The sequence below is a fragment of the Monodelphis domestica genome, chromosome 1, assembly GCF_027887165.1.
Source record: "Monodelphis domestica isolate mMonDom1 chromosome 1, mMonDom1.pri, whole genome shotgun sequence".
In the NCBI taxonomy this organism is placed as follows: Eukaryota; Metazoa; Chordata; class Mammalia; order Didelphimorphia; family Didelphidae; genus Monodelphis; species Monodelphis domestica.
Window position 1 is genome coordinate 378,691,809 of NC_077227.1, and position 24,409 is coordinate 378,716,217.

The 24,409-nt window shown below is 41.1% G+C and overlaps 1 protein-coding gene across 2 annotated transcripts in view; it reads right to left on the reverse strand.

Moving 5' to 3' along the window:
• LOC100026499 (serine/threonine-protein kinase 10) overlaps positions 1-24,409 on the reverse strand; it is a 148,745-nt gene that overhangs the window by 114,863 nt on the left and 9,473 nt on the right. The window lies entirely within an intron of this gene.

Sequence of the window (24,409 nt, forward strand, 5' to 3'; positions counted from 1 at the left end):
TTTATTACATAATATTTTATAGTGTAATAATAAATTAATTCCATTATATGTAATAACATAAATAAAATTTATCTTATTCTACAAAAGGGCCTGGTAAATTCATTTGCTGCCATAATAAAGGTTTTCAAAAATTTTACCGGAAGTAACCAGACTCATCATTGGTTGATCAATAGTTTGTCTTCTCCTTCCTCATACCCATCTTATTCTTTTCATGAGGAAAAATTATAATTTTTAAAAGTTCACTCAAAGCATCGTAAAACCTCACCCTCACAGTCTTTAACTACTGTTAAAGATGTTGCACAACTTCATTTCCCAGAAGACAAGTTCTTTTCCATTTGACAAGAGGAAATTCAGAAGAAGAGATCTGTTTGGTTTTGCTGAAAAGTTAACAGTATTTTTTTTTAACCTTTACCTTGTCTCCCTATCAATTCTAAGACAGAAGAGAGGTAAGGACAGTGCTATCTAGCTGTTCTACAAGTCATCAGCTTTGTGTGCCTCTGACCAATTCTGTTTGTCCAGTTCAAGGGTAAAGAAGAAGCTGATGTCCCTAATCTGTTTGCTGGGGACAGGAAACCATTACCAAATCGAATGGAAGCTCCTTCTTCACCATTTGGTTTTTGTCTTTACCTTCTCCAGTGCCTTTCCTAGGACTTTACACATATGGTAATTGTGGGTTCAAAATGAAGTTCCCGCTCCACCAGACATGACTGCAATCACACTGGGCAAAGGCACACCCTGAGTGCCAGACATTAATAAGGCACACAGTTTTTCCTGTGTTGACCAAAGAGGAATGTTTCTCCAACAAGGTGGGTGGAAGGGCACCACACCATTGCTCATTTTCCAGGTGGAGTCGAATATACATTGCTTGCATGCCTGAATGAGGTTATTGACATCTGAGGTTGGCTTCCAACTCTGCAGCAAGCCATACTGCCTATGTAAACACCCAAGGAATGTTGGCATAGTAGAGTTCTCTCTTATTTCAAAAGGGGCTAAGGAGGGAAAGATCAGACAAAATGGGCAGTTCATTGAAAATCTGACTTGTTAAGTGATTTAGTTAAAATTAAAGGCTTTAAAAAACTATCTCCCAAAAGCCAACGGGGAAAAAAAATTAAGAAGATATCTATCATTTTGCCTACTTACACCAAGGAGATGATTGTGTGTTATTTTCAGTGTGGAATGGAGAAAGAAACACCTGAGCAGCTGAAACAGTGAACACCGAACAATGGCACTGGATTTAGGGTCAGGGCATCTAGAATTGAATCTCACCTTTAAACCACTTAAGACTTGTGAAACTCTCTAAGGTTACCTTCCATCTGTTTTGTAACTTGTACCTAACCCTCATTTATGATTTCCCTCATTAGAATTCGAGGTCCTTAAGGACAGGGTCTGGATTTGTTTTTTCTTGGGTTCTTTAGTGCCTGAAACAAAGTAAGTTTTTTTTTTTTAACCCCTTTCATTCATTTTAGAATCAATACTAAGCATTGGTTCTAAGGCAGAAGAGTAGTAAGGCCTACGCAATAGGGGTTAAGTGACTTGCCCAGAATCACACAGTTAAGAAATATCTGAGGATAAATTTGAACCCAGAACTTCCATGTCTCCAGATCTGGTACTCTATTCACTGTGCCACCAAGCTGTCCCTGATTCAATGTTTTTTTTTTCTCTTTGGGATCTTACTGACCTTCCCAGCCAATATATTGCCCCTTAAATTTGAGAGAGTGAATAAAAGTAAGAATACTTTGGAATTTCCTGATTCGCTGGGCAAGTCACTACTTCAGTAAACCTCAGTGCTCCCTCTAGTGTAAGCCTGCCCTCCTTGACCTGTCTCCAAGGACTGTGGTCAGGATCAAATGACAGCAAATATGTCAGTTTCTGAAGATTATCATGTATTATATATTTCCTCCAGTATTTCAAGAAGGAAAACAATATGTGCAATGGCAACAACAATGCAAATGAAAAGAATAATAAACATGAAGGTCATCTAATTGTAGCATAGTGGAAAGAGGTCAGAGGCCTGAGGCTGAATTCTGCCATTTTGGATGGGTGTGACCTTGTGCTGATTACTTAACTCAGGGCTTCATTTTCCAACTCTGTAATATGAAGGGGTGGGACTACATAATATGTAAGGTCCCTTCCCGCTCTAATTCTATTTTCTAGAAACCTGTACCCAAGCAGGAGAGGGTGGAGAGGGCCTCTCCCAGAGCACCTTCAACAAATGGTCACTGAGTATCTGACTCTGAAGTCAGAGAACCCCACCTCTGCCATTTAATATCTCATGTGACCTTAGGCAAGATGCTCCAGTTTCCTTGGCATGAGGTTCCTCATCTTGTGGGGGTTGGAGGAGGGAGCCTTTGATGTACCTTCCATTTAGGGATCTCCAGTGATGGGCAAGCCAAGTTGAACTATAGATTCTATGTCAGAGTTTTCTCATCTCCCCCATAGAGCTGGGTAGATACAAAGTGCTAGCTAAATACTTGGTGAGTTGAGTTTGAAACTAAATCTCAAACTAGTTTAGTGACCAGGAAACCCCTCAAGGGAGACAGAGGGAAAAAAGAGGCTTTATGTTCATGTGATTTAGCCTAGGAACTGAGGGCTTTGCAAATTGTTTCTAAATGAGGACTTCAAAGAAGTGGCTATATTTGGAAAGGAACACAATTGTGTTTCCTTTTTCCCATTGAATCACAGAATCCGATATTACTTCTATGACCTGACTCTACTCCAGCTGTCCTCCTCTTTTCCTCCCCACCCCATTCTCTACATTTCAAAATCTTTGGATTGGTATTTCAGCCTTGCATTTTAGCCCCATTTCTTCTACTTAAACCCTTCACATATGATATCTCTTCTTCATGTAATGTCATTTCCACTCAGCCATCATTTCCCATACAAACCTTTGGCCTCCATCCTCTGAAACCAACTTGGGATCTGATAGGCCAGCTTTTGGCCTTATCTTGCCTAGATCCAAGGCCCCACTGCCAAGGTACCCACCCACCTTCTCCACCACTTGATATACACTCACACACACATATCTCTCTCTCTCTCTCCTCCACACCCCACCCCACCCCAAATCTTTTTTAGGTGTTGTTATTGCTGGTTAACTACAAGCTCATTGAAGGTAGGAACTGTCTTACTTGATTGTATTTTTATTCCCAATGATGAGCATACTGACTGGCACATAACAAATAATAAACATTCTATCTCTCGCCAAGGTGTTGTCACTACTTCCCAAAGTATGTTCATCTTCTCTGCTGCATGATATTTACTGCTAGAAATGTCTTTCCTACCTGTCCCTCCTCTCTCTGCTCATCCTAGACCACAGGGATCTTGAAATCCTCCATGCTCACATCAGTAGCACTCATTTGGCGCATTCTGTCACTTCACATGTGTGAACTTCTGGAGGGAAAGAACCTCTCTTACATACCTTCTGGCCACTTCTCCTCTAACCCCTAGACACAACTGGCACAAAGTCATCCCCCATTAAATATTTGAAGACTAAAACAAAAAGCTTTTCTAACCTAAAAATAGTGGCAATTTAGATCTATCACCTAGGGAAGCAAGAAAATCCTAAGGCAATCCCAAAGATATAAAAAGGAAAAAAGGACTGACTTGCACAAAAATATTTAAAGCAGTTCTTTTTGTGGTGGCAAAGAACTGGAAAGTGAGGGGTTGTCCTCAACTGGGAATGGCTGAACAAGTTGTGCTATCTGATAGTTATGGAATACCATTGTGCTATAAGAAATGACAAGCAGGATGATTTCAGAAAAATCTGGAAAGACATATATGAACTGATCCAAAGGGAAGTGAGTAGGACCAGAAGAACGTCGTACACAATGACAGCAATATTTCTTAATGAACAACTGTGAATGACCTAGTTATTCTCAGCAATGTAGTGATCCAAGACAATCCCAGAGACTCATGATGAAAAATGCCACAGGCCCTCTGAGAACAATCTGAATGCAGATTGAAACATACTTCATTTCATTTTCTTCTTTTTTTTTCCTAGAACTAGAAGAACTCTTCCACAAAAAGACTAATATGGAAAAACATTTTACATGATTGCACATGTAAAATCTATATCAAACTACTGCTTGCCATCTCAGGGAGCAGGGTCAAAAGAGAGAGAATTTGGAATTTAAAACTTTAAACAAATGAATGTTTTAAAAATTGCTTTTACATATATGGGGGAGGGGGGGGTTAAATCCTAAGGTGAGAAGGAAACAATATATGGAGAATTCTATACAGAAATTGCCACAGCAGCCACAGAGAAGTGACAGAAATAGTGTCCCAAAGGAGAAACTTTCTATAATGGCTTCTTGGCTGGCCCTAAGTACATAAGGTTTCTTTACTGCTAGAATAGAAGCCAGCACCTTTTACTGACCTAGGAAAAAAGTCAATAGAGCCCAGAAAGGAGCAAGAAAATGGTACCAGAAATGTTACTGCCTCCAGGATGATTTTCCTGATTTCCATCCACATTCACTAATAACATTTTTTGCGATGAAACTTCCCAGAGCATTTTGTATGCACTTCACCAATGCTCTTATCGCATATTAATTTGAGCCAAAATTCTTTGTGTGCATGTTATATTCCCTATACAAGAAAGACTCTATGCTCCTATACAGATTATTTAAACCACACAGTGCTTTGCATGTGGGTGGCAACTTTAAAATGGTTTTGTTGTTGTTTTAATCCCTTACCTTCTGTCTTAGTATCAATTCTAAGACAAAATAGTGGCAATGGCTAGGCAAATGGGGCTAAGAGACTTGCCCAGGGTCACACAGCTAGCAGTGTCTGAGGCCAGATTTGAACCCAAATCCTCCTGTCTCAAGATCTGGTTCTCTATTCACTGTACTACCTAGCTGCCCCTAAAAAAAATGTTTTTGGGGGGATTTTTTAAAAACTGAATTAGAATAGCTAGCTAGTATTTGTATAGTACTTGAAGGTTTGCAAAGCACTTTAATTCTCAGAACAACCTGGTAATTGGGTGGGATTATTATATAAGACTAAGAAACTAAGGCTAAGAGAGACCTGCTTCAGGGTCACACAGCTTGTAAGTGTGTGAGGTCATATTTGAACTTGGGCCTTCCTGCCTATAAGTCCATCACTCTACACAACACACCAAAACAATGAAATGTCTCAGAAGGTTAGAGAAAAAAACCTTCAAGTCAGGGTCAGTAGTGCCAAAAACAGAAGAAAGGGGGACATCAACAAAGCATTTATGGTGTGGTAGAGAGCACTGGAGACAGGAGACCTGGCAGCAGCCACTAGGTCGCCCCAAAGGTGACAGCCTCTCAGGCTATCCAACTGCTCATGCATGAAAGGATGAAATTGCCCTAGAGGACTGATCTCTAAGGTATGGTCTTTTGGGATTCTAAGCAGAACAAGATTTGGCCACGGAGAGAGCACTAGTGAATTTAGAACAATCTGGGTGGAGTATGGAAATAAAATGAGGTTACCAGGGAGCAAAGGAGTGTGGGTGGTGAGGAAGTCGGGATGGACTATTCAAGATGAGTCACGAAGGGCAAGAGCTATGGGGTCATCCACTAAATCACAGACTACTAAACTGTAAAACCTTGGTTCATTGTCTTCAACCATCTCTTACCCCTCAGCATCATGGGATATGATAGGTGCTGGATTGAATTAGTTAGCATGACTTCCTGAAAACTTATACATGTTGGGCACACAATTAATCAACCAATAAACATTTACTTATTTTATTTGTTTGTTTATTTATTTAGTTTTTGTTATTTTTAAAATTTGGTCAATTTCAAACATTGTTCCTTGGTTACAAAAATCATATTCTATTCCTCCTTCCCCTCCCCCTGTTCTTTTCTTAGCTGAGGCGCAATTCCGCCCAATAAGCATTTATTAAGAAGCAAAGGAAAAGGGAAATGAGAATGGGGTAGGGTACCTCCTAAATCAGAAGGGAAGAGTGGACAGTTAAGTAGCACAGTGGATAGATAGAGCAGCAGGCCCAGAAGCTGGAGGATTTGATTTCAAATCTTGCCTCAAATACTTCCTGGCTGTGTGACCCTGGGCAAGTCACTTAACCCCATTGCCTACCCCGTACTGCTCTTTTGTGTTGAAACCAATTTACAGTATTGATTCTAAGACAGAAGGTAAAGTTTTTTTTTAAACTGATACTAATACAGAAGGTAAGGACTTCCAAAAAAGAAGAAGGGAAGGGGATGCAGAGGGCACATGGAAAGGCATTAGTTCAAAAGCTTTGTCCCTAAAATCACAGGAACGAGGAAGGAGCAGACTTGCACAGCTAACATTCTAAAGAGGTAATATGAACTTGGTTGAACTTGGAGTCGGAAGAGACTTGGGTGCAACTCTTGCTTCTGTTACTAGTCATACAACTATAGGCAATTCACTCCCTCTGCGCCTTAGTATCTATAAAATGGGCATACTACTCCAACTCACTAATGTGATGGGCTAGGCAGCCAGGTGGTACAGTGGATAGAATGCTGGGCTTGGAGTCAGGAAGATCCGAATTCATATTTGGTCTCAGATATGTCCTGGCTGTATGACCCTGGTCATAGTTTCCTCATCTGTAAAATGAGTTGGCAGTATCTGCCAAGAAAACCTCAAAAAGGGATCATGAAATAACCAGAATGTGAGTGCACTGTGTTAAGGTGCTAGAGAACACTCTCTCCCTCTCCAAAAAAGGAAACCATCCCATGAGATCCCTAACCTCAAAGAACTGACATTCTATTGGGAAATTCTGCATGGGCAAAGAGAAATAAATATATACGACCTTGAGGACAGACTGCTAATGACTAAGGAGATCAAGAAAATATTTCTATAGAAGGAAGCACCTAAACTGAGAATCCTTATTTTCCATCCAGGGTTGAGAGGCAGAATTGAGGATGGAGTCTATTCCAGACCCATGGAAATAAAAGATGAGTGCTTTGCAAACTTTAAAACGACACCTAAGTAATTATTTGTTATTGTTAAGTTGTTTCAGTTGTGTCTGACTCTTCATGACTTCATTTGGGGTTTTCTTAGTAAATATACCAAAGTGGTTTTCTATTTCCTTCTCCAGCTCATTTTACAGATGAGCAAACTGAGGTAATCAAGGTGAAGTGACTTGTCCAGGGTCACCTAGTTAAGTCTCTGAGGCCAGAACTAAACTCAGGTCTTCTGACTCCAGACCTGGTGCTCTATCCACTACACTCTTAAGGAGATAGTAGGAAGATAGGGGATAAAGTACTGGGCTTATAGTCAAGAAGACCAAGGTTCCACATCTAGCCTCTGACATTATTAGCTGTGTGACCCCACATGACTCATTGCGCCTCAGGCAAGACATTTTCCAAGTACTACATAGGTTGGTGAGGGGAGTTCCCCACCTGAGGAAATCCCAGATGTTTTGCAGACAACAATGGTCTGAGGGAGGAGGAGAAGGAGGATGTGAGGTAGCCAGTGGGGTACAAGGGAAAGCTAGAAAGGACCTTCCAGCTCAAGGGAGGAGAGGGAGCTGACAAAGGGTGTGGGGGGACAAAGGCACACAGAGGCTGAATAGTGGGCCATTGTTGCCTCTGACATCATATGCTCCCACCAGACTGCTAGAGCAGGGAGCAGTGAATGAGGGGAAGCCCTTGCTTTCCTTCAAGGCTCAGCCAATGACTAATGGCCTGAGCCTACACCCTGTGCACAGGAAGCACCCCTCACACAGCAAGACTACTGTGTTTTCCGCTGGGAGAAAACCTCCATAGGAAGAAATACAAGAACAATCTCTCCCTCTGTGCAGTTGTAGTTATGCTGATGTAGGTATTAGCAAGTAGGGTGGGAGGCGATTTTCCCCAATCCTGGAATCCCTCCTCTACCCTAGTAGAGATTCATTTCTTCTCTAGAGTCTGGAAGTCATATACATTATCAGGAGATATTTACTAAGTACCATCTGTATGCTACCATGAGGTCAGGTTTCAAGAGGATAGAAAAAGAAAATGAGACAGTTAGGTGGCTTAAAGTCAGAAGACTCTTCTTCCTGAGTTTAAATCCAGTCTCAGACACTTCCCAGCTGTGTGTCCCTGGGCAAGTCACTTAACCCCCACTGATAAAACTTACCACTCTTCTGTCTTGGAACCAATGCATTGTATTGATTCAAAGATGGAAGGTAAGGGTTTTTTTTTCTTTAAAGGATAATGTCAAGCTGGAACATATGCAGAAGATAAGAATTTGAAAGGACAGAAGTTTGTTGTTGGTTTTTTTTTATAACTTGTTTCAACATGTCATACAAAGCCCCAGGGCACCAATCCAAATGGAATTCCCATAAAGAACAGGTGTGTTTCATAGACAAATACCAATGGTGTCCAGTATTTTTGACCTGAGGCTTTTAGAAAAAACTGGTTGATGTTTTCATATGAACAGTAGTTATTGTAATTATGTATGTTGGTTCTGTAGAACTGATACCATTTTGCCTGGAGGACAGCAGCTTTGCAGGCACAGGAAACCTATCTCCAGGTAGCTAAGGGGATATCATGTGGGAAAGGGACTAGACTAGTTTTTTCTTGGTCCCAGAGAAGAAGACTGAGGGCATTAAGAGAAAGAGAAATTTTTTCAGTTTGATTTAAGGGAAACATCCTAACAGAACTGTCTCAATGGGGAGTAGGTTGCTGCTTTGGTAGGTAGTAAGTTTCCCTTCCTGGAAAGTTGGCCAACACTCTTAGGCATGTTAGAAAGAGATCTTGCTCAGTGAAATGTTGAGAAAAATGACAAGGTTGCTATTTTTGTTGCTGTTGCTGAAATTTTGTTATTTCACAATTTTATGTGATCCAGCCTATGGGGAGCCTTCAGGCTTTTGTACCTATCAGAGAAGGTGATGTACTGAGATCATTACAAAAAAAACATGATTAGTACACAACAGGTACAACCAAACTTATGTGAGACTTTGAGGAACAGGGTGGTCATTACCAAGTTGGGGGTCTGGGGCAAAGAGGAACCAAAGAAGGTTTACTACAGAAGGATATAATTTAAATTGTTTTTTAAAGGCTGGCTAGAAATTCATCAGATGAGGAGTAGGGAGGGAGGGCATGTCAGGCAAAGGGAACAATGTAAAACAAGGCACAAAAGTGGGATATGATCAGGTGAAGAAAGGAATGCCAAGTAGTCCACTTGGGGATGGTGTGTAAAACATATGAATGGGAATAGTATGAAATGAGCCTAGAAGTATACAGAAGGCAGTACCAGACTGTAGAAGGCAAGACTTTACTTGGTAGGGAAAATATTTTTTAATAGAAGAATGATATAAACAGATATAAGGAAGATAAGCCTGGAGGCAGTATGGAGGATAAATGAATAAACAGAACACTAAGTGCTTACATGTAGGAAGCACTGTGCTAAGTGCTAGGGATACAAACAGAAAAGCCAGACAGTCCCTGAACTCATGGAGTTCATATCCTAATGGAGAAGCCAACACATATTGACCTTAGGGCTTGAAGGCAAAGCAAATGTAAATCCTTCTAGTTTAATGTCATTCCCACTGATAAAATTATATCAGTTTCTGACACTGAACTATTTGATAGTGCCCCAGACTTTGGTGGCCAGAACTTTCCTTTCTGGGTCTTCAGAATGGCTGAAGGCATTGGACTCTTGTACATGATACTCCACTTAAGGTTCTTGGGTTGAGGGTCCTAGGTTGTCTCCATTAAGGTCAGAGGGGAGATGGTGGTCAAGTTGGTAGCAGTGGTGATGCTTTGATTTGCCTAGAACACGATGCTTCTGACTCAGTTAGGCTGACTTGCTTCTGTTCTATGTAGACATATTGGTGGGGATGGATGGCTTGTTTCTCCACAGGAGTCACCACCTCAGAAGATAGTTAGGAAGGTTGGGCTCAGCAAGACTAGTAATCTCAGGATACTTCCACTTCCAGGACTCCCATGCCTATCTACCTGTTGGTAGCAGTTGGTCAGCAGTTGTTAGTGGTGGTAATCTCCAAATGATGTCTCCCCTTAGTAATAGCTGTGGTGGCTGAAATTAGGTCTGGTATTTTGGGGAATATTGCTATTTATGAAGTTCTTTAGCTCAGTATTCTGGGTTTTCCCCATCAGAGTAAGAGGGCAAATGGTGGTCAAGGTGATGGTGTTGGTGGTAGTATGACTTGCCTGGCTCATGATGCCTTCAAGGTACTTTACTGCTTCAGCTAGGTTTGCCTATCTGCCTTGTGTTCGCATAACCATGCCAAGGAATCTTCTTGATTACTTGGAGTAAACCAAGTATAGAGAGGGACTCTTGGGATAATATTCTAGAGTATTTTTCCCAGCCTTCCTTTGTCCAATTAAGGATGATGGGAGGTGGGAGAGGAGGAAAATGGAGGCAGGGAGACCTATTAGGAAGCCACTGCAAAATCTAGTTAGGTGGCTAGCAATGAAAGCAGATATCAAGATAGCAACAATGAGAACAGAGAGATGGTCACAAAAAATAATCTGAAATCAGAATCAACAGATAACAGATTAAATGGGATAAACATGGAAGAGGGGAGAGTCAAAGATAATAGCAAGGTTTTAACACAGGGGGCCAGAAAGATGGTGGTACTACTAAGGGCAATAATAAAGTCATAAGGAGGGCCAGAGTTTTGAGTAACAATCACAGGATCATGAGCTGAAGGAACTTTAGGTCATGTAGTCTAATTCCCCCCACACCACACCCTTTGTGTGTGTGTGTGTGTATGTGTGTGTGTGTGTGTGTGTGTGTGTGTGTGTGTTTAACGAATGAAGGAACTGAAACTTAAAGGGTGGGCCTGCTCAGGGTCACACAGATAGTAAGTAAGCAAGATCAGAATAGAAACCCATTTTCTACAACTCCTCTTTCCACTATTCCACTGCACCCCAGATTGCTTTAGAATACAGAATCACAGGATCATAGATTTAGAGCTGTTGGGGAGCTTATAGGTCATCTAGTTTAACCCACTCATTTTTTCCAAATGAGGAAACTAAAGTCTAGAGGTTAAGTGACTTGCCCAAGCTCATACAACTAGTAAGTGGAAGAGCCTGGATTCAAAAGTACCAGTAGGACATCCAGGGAGATATGTCTGTTAAGACTGTTAGAAAACTAGGTATGGTCCTTTGCTTCATTTGAGTCTGGGGGAATTTAGTAGCCAATGAGAGATCATGAGATAATGGAATGAGCCCTAAAGTCTCTCTCCTTTGAGGTCATAGAACTGCTGAGAAATGGGGTCCCCCTGTCCTTTTCATTTGTTCTTTTCTGTTCTAGGTACAGGGAGGGGAAGCTCTGATTTGTCATAGAAAGCAAACCACAGGAATCCAAGAGTCAGACTCCAGGCTAGGTATTGCTGGCAAATCCAATATCAATGCCCTAAAGAACAAGTAAGGAATGATCTTCAGAATGACCTTCTAGACCCCTACACCAAGAGAAGGACTCATCTGACAGTCATGCCATTATCTACACATGAACTTGTTGGATCTCCTGCTTTGTAAAATTAAAAAAAAATTTTATATATATATATATGTATGTATGGAGTTCGAGAAAGAGAGATCAGGGTGGGAAAGAAGAGATCTCGAAGTCCTTAGAGACAGCTGAAGTGAGAAGACTGAATGGGAATTGCTAAGAAGAAAGTATAAGGAGGAAAAAGGCTGAACATGGAAAATACAATCAAGAAAAGGGTGAGGAGCCCAAGAAAAAGAAAGCAAAAGAACAGTAAGAGTCAAAGGAAGAGATCCAGAAGTGTGCTGCTCTCTCCAACGCCAAGTGAGAATTCATTAAATACAAAAGAAGCATTTTTTGACCTTTACTTTCTGTCCTCGAATCAATACTAAGTTCCAAGGCAGAAGAGCAGTAAGGGCTAGGCAATGGGGGTTAAGTGACTTGCCCAGGGTCACACTAGCAAGCATCTGAGGCCAAATTTGAATCCAAGAACTCTTCTCTCCAGGTCTGGCTTGTTATCCACTAAGCCACCTAACCTGCCTCATCAAGAAGCTTTTTAATTTTTTTATTTGATCAGTTTTTAATTTGTTATTTTTTAACTGTGTCTACTGTGTGTTAAGACTTTGCTAAGTTCTAGGGATGCAAACAAAACAGCAGAAGCAGTCACCCTCAAGAAGCTAACATACAAGAAAGTGGGAGCCAGGGAGGAATATTTTTAGTTTGCATAGTTGCAGAATTGGTAAATGGAGAATGGAGCTAGAGTAGAATGGCACACCCTTTCCAGGAGCAATGGCATTACTGATTTGCTCATGGTCCCAGATCTGGAAAAGGTCCATGGGCTAGGAGCAAAGCAAAGAAAAGCTGATCTACTGAAATGGAATGGGCCACATGAAGCACTCACCATTGACGTGGGGTAGGACAGGCCAAGGCAGTGCTCAAAGGAGTAAGTTTTCTAGTCTTTGAAAGCAACTGCTTTTCCAAAGCGACACTAAGTTGTTGTTTTTAACCCTTACTTTCTGTCTTCATAACAACTCTAAGACAAAAGGGTAAGGCCTAGGCAAACAAGATTAAGGGACTGGCGCCTCTGAGTCATACGGTTAGGAAGAGTTTAAAGCTACATTTGAACCCAGGTCATCCTGACTCCAGGCCTGGGGCTCTAACCTTCATTTTGCCTCCTAGCTGCCCAACTGTCACTAAATCTTAACTAAGATACACTAAGAAGTCAGACCACAAGTCTTGGGACTTAAGAGGAAAAAAGTAATCATGATTACTTTGATGGCAAAAATGAATAGTACCAACCAAGTGCTAAAGGAGGAGATGGGAACAGATGTCCACTGTGGTTCCATCTAGCTCTCTAAGGCTATGAAAGTTTCTTCAAAGAGCATCTTTACCAGACAGATTCCCATAAGTGATGTGTATAATGTCACCAGATGTGAGAATGGGTTTTCATAATAGCTGAGGGGCAGGCTGGTACAGTAGAAGACAGCAATGTGTTTAGAGCCCCCAAACCTGGCTTCAGATCCAGACTCTGCCCACCCATTCCCTGTGGGACCTTGTTGTTGTTGAGTCTTTTCAGTCACATTAACTCTCTGTGACCCCATTTGGGATTTTCTTGGCCAAGATACTGGAATGGTTTACCACTTCCTTCTCTAACTCATTTTACAGATGAGGTAACCGAGGCAAACTGGTTTAAGTGACTTGCCCAGGGCCACATAGCTAGTAAATGTCAGAGGCCATATTGGAACTCAGGTCTTCTGAGTTCCACAGTGACACTTAGCTGTTTGTGTGACCTTAGGCAAGTCATTTAACTTCTGAGGCCTTAAGTTTCTTATCCTGTGAAATAAAATGGTTGGACTGGATGACCTCTGAGGCCTCTCTGACCTTTACAATTCTAAGTGCTAAGGAACAAGCAATAAGATACTATCTTTTCTGGCCAGGCATTTTACAAGACTTCCAGGGGAAAAGATCAGTAACATCTTTCAATCAGCTATTATAGAGTTTAACCTAGCAGTAAATTCCTTCTTCAAGAGGTAAAGAACACAAACAGAGCCTCAGGCTCAGATACAAAGCCATCTTCTTTTTTGTTTAATTGGGAAGGAGGGAAGGGGGGAGGGAAGCCCCCAAAAAGCTCAAGGGGAGGGGGAAGATAAAACAAGCAGCTACTTGCCTGGGGTCTCCTAGCAACTTCCTACAGTGGGCAGTACCATGTGAAGGAAAGCAAGCAGCTGATTGGTGAGATGGATAGCTCCCTGAGCCAAAGAATGGGACAGTCAAAGATAAAGCTTGGGGGTTTTTTTGGCTTAGGTTTTTTTTGTTGTTGTTGGATTTTTTTCCCCTTTTCTTCTTGACAAAAGTGCCAGACGTGTCAAATGGAGTTTAGGTTACTTGAGTCAAATAAGATTATTCACTTGTTTCCCTCAAAAGATACAGTAACAGTATCGTGGTTTGTTCCCCAGTCCCAGCCCCAAGCCATTAAAATCTTTTCATAATGCAACTATTACTGATGTGGTGAAACGTTTCTGGGCAGTGCCTAGAGTCGAATGTCTCTTAAAAAAGAGCGACAAACAGTAACCAAAAAGAAAAAGAACATTAAAAAAAAACACCCTTGGCCCCATAGCAGGGTTAAGGCCACATACAAAACCTGCTTTAAAGAAAAGACCCAGGGGCAGCTGGGTAGCTCAGTGGATTGAGAGTCAGGCCTAGAGATGGGAGGCCCTAGGTTTAACCTGACCTTTGACACTTCCTGGCTGTGTGATCCTGGGCAAGTCACTTAACCCCATTGCCTAGCCCTTACCACTCTTCTGCCTTGGAACCAATGTATTTGGTATTGACTCCAAGATGGAAGGTAAGGGTTTAAAAAAAGAAAAACAAAAACTTAAGAGTTGGATCATCCATGGCAAAGGGTTCTAAGACAAATCCATGCACTTGACCTTTTTTTCTTTTCTTCTTTCCTTTCTCCTTTCCTTCCTTGCTTCTTCCCTTTCCTACATTTCCTTCTTTCCTTCCTTCCTTCCATCTTAGAATCAATACTGTATATTGGTTCCAAGACACCGTTAGGCCTAGGCCAGTGTTGTTGAACCTTTTCAAGTTCATGTGTCCAAAGTACAACTTCAGGCTGCCTGTGAACCACTACCCCCTCGCCCCCTCCCCCACATTACTCCAGAGAGTGGAGGGAAGAAGTACTCACTTTAGGCAGCTGGACAGAGGAGTGAGGCATGTAAAAAGTGTCCACAGGGGCTGGGAAGAGGGGGAACAGAGCAGCTCCCCCATGCTGGCCTGGCATGTGTGCCAATAATTAGTTAACATTAGCCTAGGTAATGGGGGTTAAATGACTTGCCCAGAATCACATAGCTAGAAAGGTCCATGGTCAAATTTGAACCCAGGACCTCTCATTTCTAGGCCTACCTAGCTGCCCTCAGCCTTTGACTTGTCAAATGCAATTCAAAATCTTTCCAGATTGCTCAAGGAGAAACTAGTAAAGATGATGGCTCCCTCCCATTCACTTCCAAAGACCACTATGACAAATGGGTGTTTCCAAGGGCAATGGAGAAGCCTGTGGCAAGTATAAGCAGGCTGCAGCATTTATCAAGTAAAGAGTTATAAAAAACCACAATAAAGGGGGTCATTAGAGGACATGAGTGATCAGAAAAAGAGGATGGGCCAGTCATGTGGCAAGAGTGAGAGAAAACCAATGGATGGCCCAAGTGTTCTTAGGATGTCAGGAGACAACCAGGGAAGCCTCTAATACTACAGTGATAGCGAACCTTTTAGAGACCACATGCCGTGCCCTATCCCACCCCCCTGAGATGGAGTGTGGTGCCCCCTACACACATACACACACAAGGCAGGGAGAGAAGGAGGGAGTGGCCTGAGGGCTCTGCTCAGGGATGAGGGTAAGGGCTTCCACTGGGTTGTTGGGCAGAGGGACAGGGAAGTGTGGTGGAGAGGAAGAAGGGAGAAACTCCACCTGAGTCCCTCTGCCTTTCTAGTAACTAACTCAGTCAGGTGACCATGCATGTGCTCACAGAAGAAATCTCTGCATGCCATCTTTGGCACACATGCCATAGGTTCACCATCATAGCCCTGGGTGGACCCTCAGAGGCAAACTTATGGGGAGGATGTGAATGAGAGTTTTGTAAAGGATAGGCATGAGGGGTGTATTATGGTCTGTATCATTGGAAAGAAGACCCAAGAGGGTTGGAACACAGCTCTCCTGGAGTATTTGATCAAAGAAACCCAGGACCTCACTGGTATGTCATGGTCACCTAGAATGATTACCTTATAGTTTGAGTTCCTCCTCTGGACTCACTTGCTAATCTAGGTCTTTCCTTCCCTTGGGGTTTCATTCCCACTTATAATCCTCACATAGCACTTGACTTTGTAACTTCATTTATCTTGTGATATTGTGAATGGTATACATTTTTGTTTTGAGTCTTACCTTCTCATAAGTGGTCTATAAACTCCTTGATCACAAGAATTCTTACCTGAACTTTGTAATTTCCCCAGTGCTCTATATAGAATAGGTGCTTAATAAGGACACCTAGGTGGCACAGTTGGTAGAGCACTCAGCCTGAAGTCAGGAAGACCTGAGTTCAAATCCAGACTTGGACCCTTATTCACTGTATGACCTTGGACAAGTCACTTAACTTTTGTGTGCCTCAGCTCTCTGAAGGGTTATTGTTAGGATTATATGAGATAATAATTGTAATGCTATTTAGCACAGTGCTAGGAACCTAGGGGGCACCATATAAAAGTTTATTATTACTATGTAATTATAAAAAGGCAGGTTAACAACAATAACAAAGATTATTATATACTATTGTAAAATTATAATTATTCTTATATAATTAGATATTAATACCTCTTCTCCTGACCCCATCTACCAATCTACATTTCTCACTCTATCATTCTGAATCACAAAACCTTATAGGGAAAGTCTTGAAGACTTAATGTAGAATGATTATTTGATATATATGAAGACTTATCCAAGTAGAGAAGACACAGATTCAGAGTCAGAAAACTTGGTTTTAAATCCCACTGGGCAAGTCAATCTGTGTGGGCCTCAGCTTCCTCAATTTTAAAACAAGGGGGTTGAACTAGATGATCTCTATAGAGTTTTTTCTAGTACCAGATCCTTTCACTATAACAATTAATAAATAAACATTTGTTAAGCCCCACTGTATACCAGGCACCATGGGGCATTAGGGATACAAAATACTAGAAAACGCCCCTGCCCCCAATGAGTTTACATTCTCTCCTCACCTGTGCCCCCTACTATTTCTAAAGGTAGCTGAGCCCCGGTTTGTCCTAGGTTCTGTGTGAAGGCTTCTAAGATTATGTGGTACAAATAAAGCTTACTGAACAAAGTGATGGGAATTGAATCAGAGGCTGGCTCTTCTGGTCTTTTGAATCTCTAGCTCTAGGATATTCTGATCTTCTTTCCTGCCCCAAAGAGTCCTCTTTTCAAAAGTATTTTCCCCACAAAGTCAGTGGGAACTAGCTATACTTCTTACTACAAAAGTGTGTCTCAGACAAATTTACATTTGCTACATTTTGCTATACTGATCCATACTGAGTAATACACATGTGATTGGATACCTTCTATGTACCCAGTGCTACATGTTTCACTTGACTCCAAATGCTGACCCAGGGAGTTTTTTTAATGATCACACTGGATCAATAGAGTTACTCTTTGCTGACTGAGAAAAATGAGTCCTTACACACTGAATAGTCAGTTGGGGAGGGGATGGGGATGAGAAAGGATCAAAGCTTTAGAGCTGGAGGAGCCCCAAGAGATCATCTAGTCTAATATCTTCATTTTATAGAGAAGGAAACAGAGGCTCAGAGAATATAAATGACTTGTCCAAGTTTCTATAGATAGTAAGCATTAGAGGTGAGATTTGAGCCAACATCCCTCTGACTCCACAACAAATGCTCTTTCTCTGTACCAGAAGAGGATATGGATAGGCAGGCATGATAGTACATACCTGTAGTCCCACTACTACTACTGGGAAGGCTGAGGCTGGCAGAACTCTCAAACTCAAGAGTTATAAGCTGCCAATTGGGTGCCTACACTAAGTTCAACATCAATATGGTGAACCCCGAGGAAGATGAGGGAGAACCAAATTGCCTAAGAAAGAAGCAAACTGGCCTTGATGAGAAATGAAGGTCAAAATTCCTGTGCCAATGAGTAGTGGGATTGAGTCCATCCATGAGTAGCTCCTTCCAGGGAAAACTCAGTTTTTTTTTTAATCTTTACCTTGGTCTTAGAATCTATACTAAGTATTAGTCCCAAGGCAAAAGAGTGGTATGGGCTAGGAAATTAGGGTTAAGTGATTTGTCCAGGGTCACACAACTAGGAGGAAGACCCCATCTTTAAAAAAATTACCATCACAAAATCTTTTTCTCCTGCCCCAGTGAGACAAATATCTGGCCTTCTTAAACTTGTCATACCATCATTCCATTACGACCTCTCCTTATTCTCCTAAGGGCAAAGCTTTTGTACCTCACCAGGATTCATATAATTAATCTGTCTGCCAGGGAGGAAAAGAAGATGCTCCCAAGTCACCCTAGATCATGCCAAGTTCCAGCTGAATGACAAATGAAACAGCTGAGTTTCAGAACAAACAACATGATGATGGCAAAGATTATGAAGTAAAATGCAGTGACTGTCAAAGCAACCCCTGAAGACATCTATGTAATACTCTTTGCCCTTCACAAAAAAAAAAAAATTGGCAAAGATATCCAATCTGCTTAGGCAAAGCAGATCATACTGAATCAGTCCAAATCTGGGAATCCTGGAGAAGGGAGCAAATGAAAGTAAAAAATGGGGTTGATCTTAAGAGAATTCATTAAAAGTTTTTGGCTTTAAACACATAAATGTGAATCTATGTACTTGTGAAGACAGTGGACCTTTTTAAGAGGGCAGCCCTTCTAAAGAGATCCAGGAAAAACAAATTCACACTTGATACTGATAAGCAGGATCCAAATGGTAACAATAATGCCACCAAGAAATGTGTTCCACATTATTTTGTTCAAGCTAGCTATGGCATGATGGTTTTTCCCCTTTTCTTACAATTGTATAAAATATAGAATTTTTAAAAACTATATACATAAAAATGATAACACCAGAAGTGAAATGGTCACCAGAAAGATAACAAACCATAAGGTATCAAACAACCAGGAATGGTTTGGAAGCTAGGTGGTTCAGTTGATTGAGAGCCAGGCCTGGAGATAAGAGGTCTTAAATTCAAATTTGGCCTCAGAGACTCCTTAGTTATCTGACCCTGGGCAAGTCGCCCATCCCCAATTGCCTACCCCTTTCCACTCTTCTGCCTTGGAACAGATACTTAATATTGATACTAAGACAGAAGGTAAAGGTTTAAAAAAACAAACTCCAGAATGGCAGATCTTCACTCCAGAAGAACAGAGAGTGAAGGATACCTACAGCCACACTTCAGTCAAAGAGGCTGAAAACCAACCATGAGGGAAGAATGGGGTAGTTCTCTGATGGTGGCAACTATATGTATCAAATGCTTTTCCTCTTTTTTCATTACTAATTGAGGATTCAATCTGGGAAAGATAGGATTGTTTTTTGTTTGTTTTTTAAATAACTCTTACCTTCCATCTTAGAATCAATACTGTGTATTAGCATTAAGGCAGAAGAGCAGTAAGGGCTAGGCAATGTGGGTTAAGTGACTTGTCCAGGGTCACACAGCTAGGAAGTGTCTGAGGCCAAAAATGAACCTAGGACCTCCATCTCTAGGCCTGGCTCTCAATTCCCTGAGCCACCAAAGAGCTGCTCCCAAGATAGGTATTTTTAAAAAATAATTTCTTATGGTGCAACAATATTCCATTGCATTCCTGTACCATGATTTGTTTAGCCATTCTCCAATTGAAGGGCACTCCCTTTGTTTTCCAGTTCTTTGCTACAATGAAAAATGCTGCTAGAAATTTTTGGTGTACATGGGGGCCTTCCTGTATCTTTTATTTTTTTTTTGAGGGTTGTGATATTAAAACCACTTTTAAAGATTGATATAATATTAATTTAAGGTCGCCAAGGAATTTACTTGTGAAATTCCTAAAATGAAACACTCAAGTCAGAATGGAGTTTATGGTGGTTTAATCACAATAAGGAGAGGGAGAGAAGGAAAGAGGGAGGAAAGGGAAAGGGTTAACTCAACCTCTGGCAGAGCCAGAGGGAGTTTAAGCTTGGAAGGCCAAGGAAGAAAAGAGAATCAGATCCTTGACTCACGTGACCGATCCGAAGGAAAGCTGTCTGCGGGCCTCCTTCCTAGCCAGTTCCTAGCAGGAACTCTCGCCTAGCCCTGTCCACAGGAAGTCAGTGAACTCCAGAGCTGTTCTCTACCTCACTTCCTGTGCCTCACAAGTGCCAATGATGGCTCAAGCTTGGCTTGGGACAGCCCAGGTGGGCAGTTAGTTATTTCTGATTTGCCATTGACTAGCACATGCCCGTGTAGTGTGGGTGTGCACAATTTTTGGTGCTAGACCAAGCAAGATGGAGATTTAAAAATCACAGGGTATATGCCTAGTGGTGGCACTGCTAGGTCAAAAGACATATATAAAGGTAATGACTTTGGGAACAGAGTTACCAATTGTTTTCCAGAATTGCCAAACCAATTTGCAGCTTTGCCAACAGAATTTCTGTGTGCCCATCAGAGAGTGTGTTATTTCCAGAAATTATGATAATGTAAAAACAAAGACATCAATGAACCTCAAAGAGAGAGGGAGGAAAGGGGTTGGTAGTAAGTTGAAAGGGGGGGGGGGAGAGAGTGAGAGAGAACAAAATCATTCAATACCCATAGCCCTTTCACCTCACCAACAAAGGAGGGGTAGATGTGTTTCCTTCCCACTGTTCTGTGAGTTTGGAGATGGTGGGATGGCCCAAGGAGCATTATGGCTAAAGTCTTGGGGACTCTAAGGCAGAGGCAGCACCAAGATACAGTGGAAAACTGGGCTTGGAGTTAGAAGACATAGGCTTATATGCTGGCTCTGACAAAGCTATCTGTGTGACCACAGACAAGTCTCTTAATCTCTCTGAAGCCATTTTTTCATGTATAAAAAGGAGATAGCATTATTACTATTGCCTATCCTTCACATAGTTGCAATGATAAAAGTACTTTAAAATTGTTAAACACTATAAAAATATCAGTTGTGATTATAAGTTGAAAAGACTTGTTGAAAGTTGAAAGTTGAAAAGAAAGACAAGAGAACCTAACCAAAGGTTGTGCTATTAATCTGTTACTTGCAAGTCACTTCACCTCTATAGGGTCTAGTTTACTTGTCTGCCAGGGAGGAAGCTGGCCCAGATTATCTCTGAAGCCTCTGGTCCAGGGCTAACATATTGAATTTGTATCCCTGTGTGAAGTTGGGCCAGGGCTTTTTAACCTGGGATCCATGGATTGCAAATGGTCCACCAAAAAAATACATCATTACCTTTACTAACCTCTGCTTGACATTTAGTGTTTCCTTTCATCATGAATTTTTAAAAAGATATTTTGAGGAAGAGTCTTGGGTCCTTGAAACAAAAACATTAAAGACCCCGTCTTTTGAGGGAGGGTACTGGGAAACCTCTAAGTGTGGTCAAGAGTTCTGAGGGGGTTTAATTCATTTGACAAAGAATTTGATATGGCCTTGTCACACATCATGTGTTAACTGGCTTCCATTGTTATTTAATTTCTTACATACTTTGTCCTGTCTTCTTAACTAGCTATAATCCCACAGGAGAAAGGGTTTCTTCATGTTTCCCAGAGTGTCTCCCATAAGGTTGGGCAAAGACTATTTGCTAGACAGTGTGCAGCCTCAGTAACTGCTAAATGAAGCCCCAGGATGTCTAGAACCAGAAGGAACTGGTCAATGAACCAACAGGTTTTCCACTGCCTTGGGGGCAGGGGCCACAATCTGGACTGACATGTATGACAAGTCCTGGGAATACCACACACATTGTAAACTCAAATGAAGAAAATAATGATCCCCTTGTCTCTACTATGATACAGTTTTCAAAGCATTGCATCCAAACCCCCGGGGGGGGGGTAGGGAGTATATTATATCCATTTTGGGGGTGACATTCAGGCCTTTGAGGTTAGGTGACTCGACTACAGTCAAGGACTTAGACCCAGGTCTTATGACTCCAAATGCTCCTACTATAGCATGGTAGCCACTCACATAGCTACAGGATAAGAAATATCACTGGCAGAATGCACCAAAGTTTCAGGTACTTTTTATTAAAATATTTGTGGATTATAAGAGGCAATATAACATAATGGTTAGAATATTAGGCTTGGAGTCAGGAAAACTGGGGTTTGATCCCACCTCTGACACTGTTATAAAAATGAACAAGTCCTTCAATTTCTTAATCTCTCCATGTCTTAGGTTTCATCATCTGTAAAATGGGGATAAAAATAATACCTGTAGTAGATATATGATAGGTGTATTGTGAGGATTATGCTATATATAAAGTACTTTACAACCTTCTTCATGTTTTATAAATGTCAGCTATTATCACTCGTTATCATTATTAGCTGCCTATTGTAGTCATCCTCATCATTTTGACCTTCATCATCACAACAACTGGCATTTATATGGTGCTTTAAGATTAGCTAAGTATTTTATAAACATCTCGTTTAATTCTCCCAACAATCTTGGGAGGGAGGTGTTATTATTATTCTCCTCATTTTATAGAGAAGTAAACTAAGGCCAAATGACTTGCCCAGCGTCACACACAGCTAGTAAGGATGTGAAGCTGGATCTGAACTTGGTTCTTCCTGAAATGTGGCAAGATTCTAAAGAACTGTCTAGAAATGAGGGAAAGATCAGTCTCAAGGATAAGGGAGAAAGCAAAAGAAGACCCTAGTTCTGATGAAACTATGAATTGGTGCAGCTCTTCTAGCAAATAATTAGGAACTATGAACGAAAAGTGACTACTCTTTGCACCTTTGAGCCAGTAAGGCTCAGACCCCCAAAGAAGGTCAAAAACCACAAAGAAAGATCTGATACATAGTAAAGTATTCATGGCAACATTTTTTGTGGTAGCAAAGAACTGAAAACAGAGTGGGTGTCGACCAGTTGTGGAATGGCTGAACAAATTTACTAAGAAAATAATGAGATATTATTGTTCAGTTAAAAAAAAATAATGACAAATATGAGAAATGCTGTGAAACACGGGGAGATTTAAATGAAATGATACAAAATGAAATAAGATAAACCAGAAGAATGATATATATGTGTTGACCACCAAAAATGGAAATAAAAATGTCACTGAGTAACTGAAGAACCAATAATGGTCCTCAATGATTGATGATTAACTATATGTCCCTTCTTTTGGTAAGAAGGGCAGAATCATATTTTATATCATCAGACAAAGCTGTCATACATTGCATTGGTTATTTTTAATTAACAAATTTTCTTTGTTATAAGGGAAAGTTCAATTTTGCAGTGAACAGGGAATATCCAGAGATTACTAATGTTAAAAAAAAAAGTGAAGATACTGAGAAAATGTATCTATTATAAAAGGACCCAGACTATTTAAGACAGAAACACACCCAAGATGAAAGTCACAAAGAGAAAGTCAAAAGGACCTAAAGTTTGGGTGCAGAGTAAAAATTATAACTTAGGTTTCTGTAACATCAAAATAGTGAAATAACCCAGAGAATTCTAATATCAGACAAGAAATGAGAAAGGCCTTTCACAAAGGAGAATCATGGGAAAGAGATAGCAGAATTACCTTGTGCTATACATATCGGAGATGGATGGGGCAGTCAGTTGACACAATGGATAGAGTACCAGGCCAGGAGTCAGGAAGACTCATCTTCCTGAGGGTAAATCTGACCTCAGATACTTACTGGTTGAGTGACTCTAGGCAAATCACTTAACCCTGTTTGCCTCTGTTTCCTCATCTCTCAAGTGAGCTGGAAAAGGAAATGGAAGACCACTCCAATATCTTTGCCAGGAAAATCTCAAATGGAGTCCCATAGAGTTGGACACTAGAGAAACAACTCAATAATAAACTTGGAGATGTATATATTCTTGGCAAATCAAGAAGCTTGGATTATCAAACAATCTCCAAATAGTGCTCAAATTAGGTCAAATGATTATGCTTGGATTTGGGGAATCATAAAACCTTGCCCTGCTACTTTGTGGCCTCAGCAAATCCTTTAATTGCTCTGAACCCCATCCTCAGCAATTTCCTCATTGGTAAAGCAGGGCTAACAGACATGGGAGAGGTTATATCTAAAATTACCTTTTTCCACCCTGGAAAATGCCAGTGTCAAATGGAAAGTCCCACCTATAATAGGGAAGGAAGGAAACATTGACTGCAGGCAGGTCTACAGTACATAGGGCATCACCCTCATCTTCAAACAGCCAGTGAGCTGATTTCTCTAAGAAGGAAGATTTTAGCTGGTTTTATTTTTTAAGTAACCTCTCCTTCAAGGACAATGGTAAATAGGGGACTGTCAGACAGTAGAATGGAGAGGCATAAGTAGAAGGGAGGCTTTGTGTGATGTTGCCCAAGCTTAACCTTTTATGGGCCAGATAAACATTAAGTAACCTACCAGAACTCTCCCTTCTCAAGGAGCAGCAATGAATCCCTATTCATTCCCTAAGTCCTACACCAGCTGCCCCTTCCTACCTTTTCCAGTTGTCTTACACTTGATTCCCTTTGCCCATCCCATGTTCTATACTAACCACTTTCACTGGCTTCCCTGAACACAACTTTCCATCTCTGATCTCACCTGTGCCTCTTCATTTCTCTGACTTCCCCACACTCATTTCAAATACCACCTTCTGCAGGAGGCCTTTCTTGATTCTACCTGCTCTCAGTGCTGTCCCCTTACAGATGACCTTCCATCTGCTCTCTCTATCTGGTATGCATCTTTTTATAAGTTGCCTCTCCCTTTAGAATGTGAGTGCCTGGAAGGCAAAGACTGTCTTTGGCTTCTTTTATATTCCCGGTCTAGTATACAGGAAAGCACTTAAATGTTTATTTACTAAATGATTAACTCAACACTTTGGA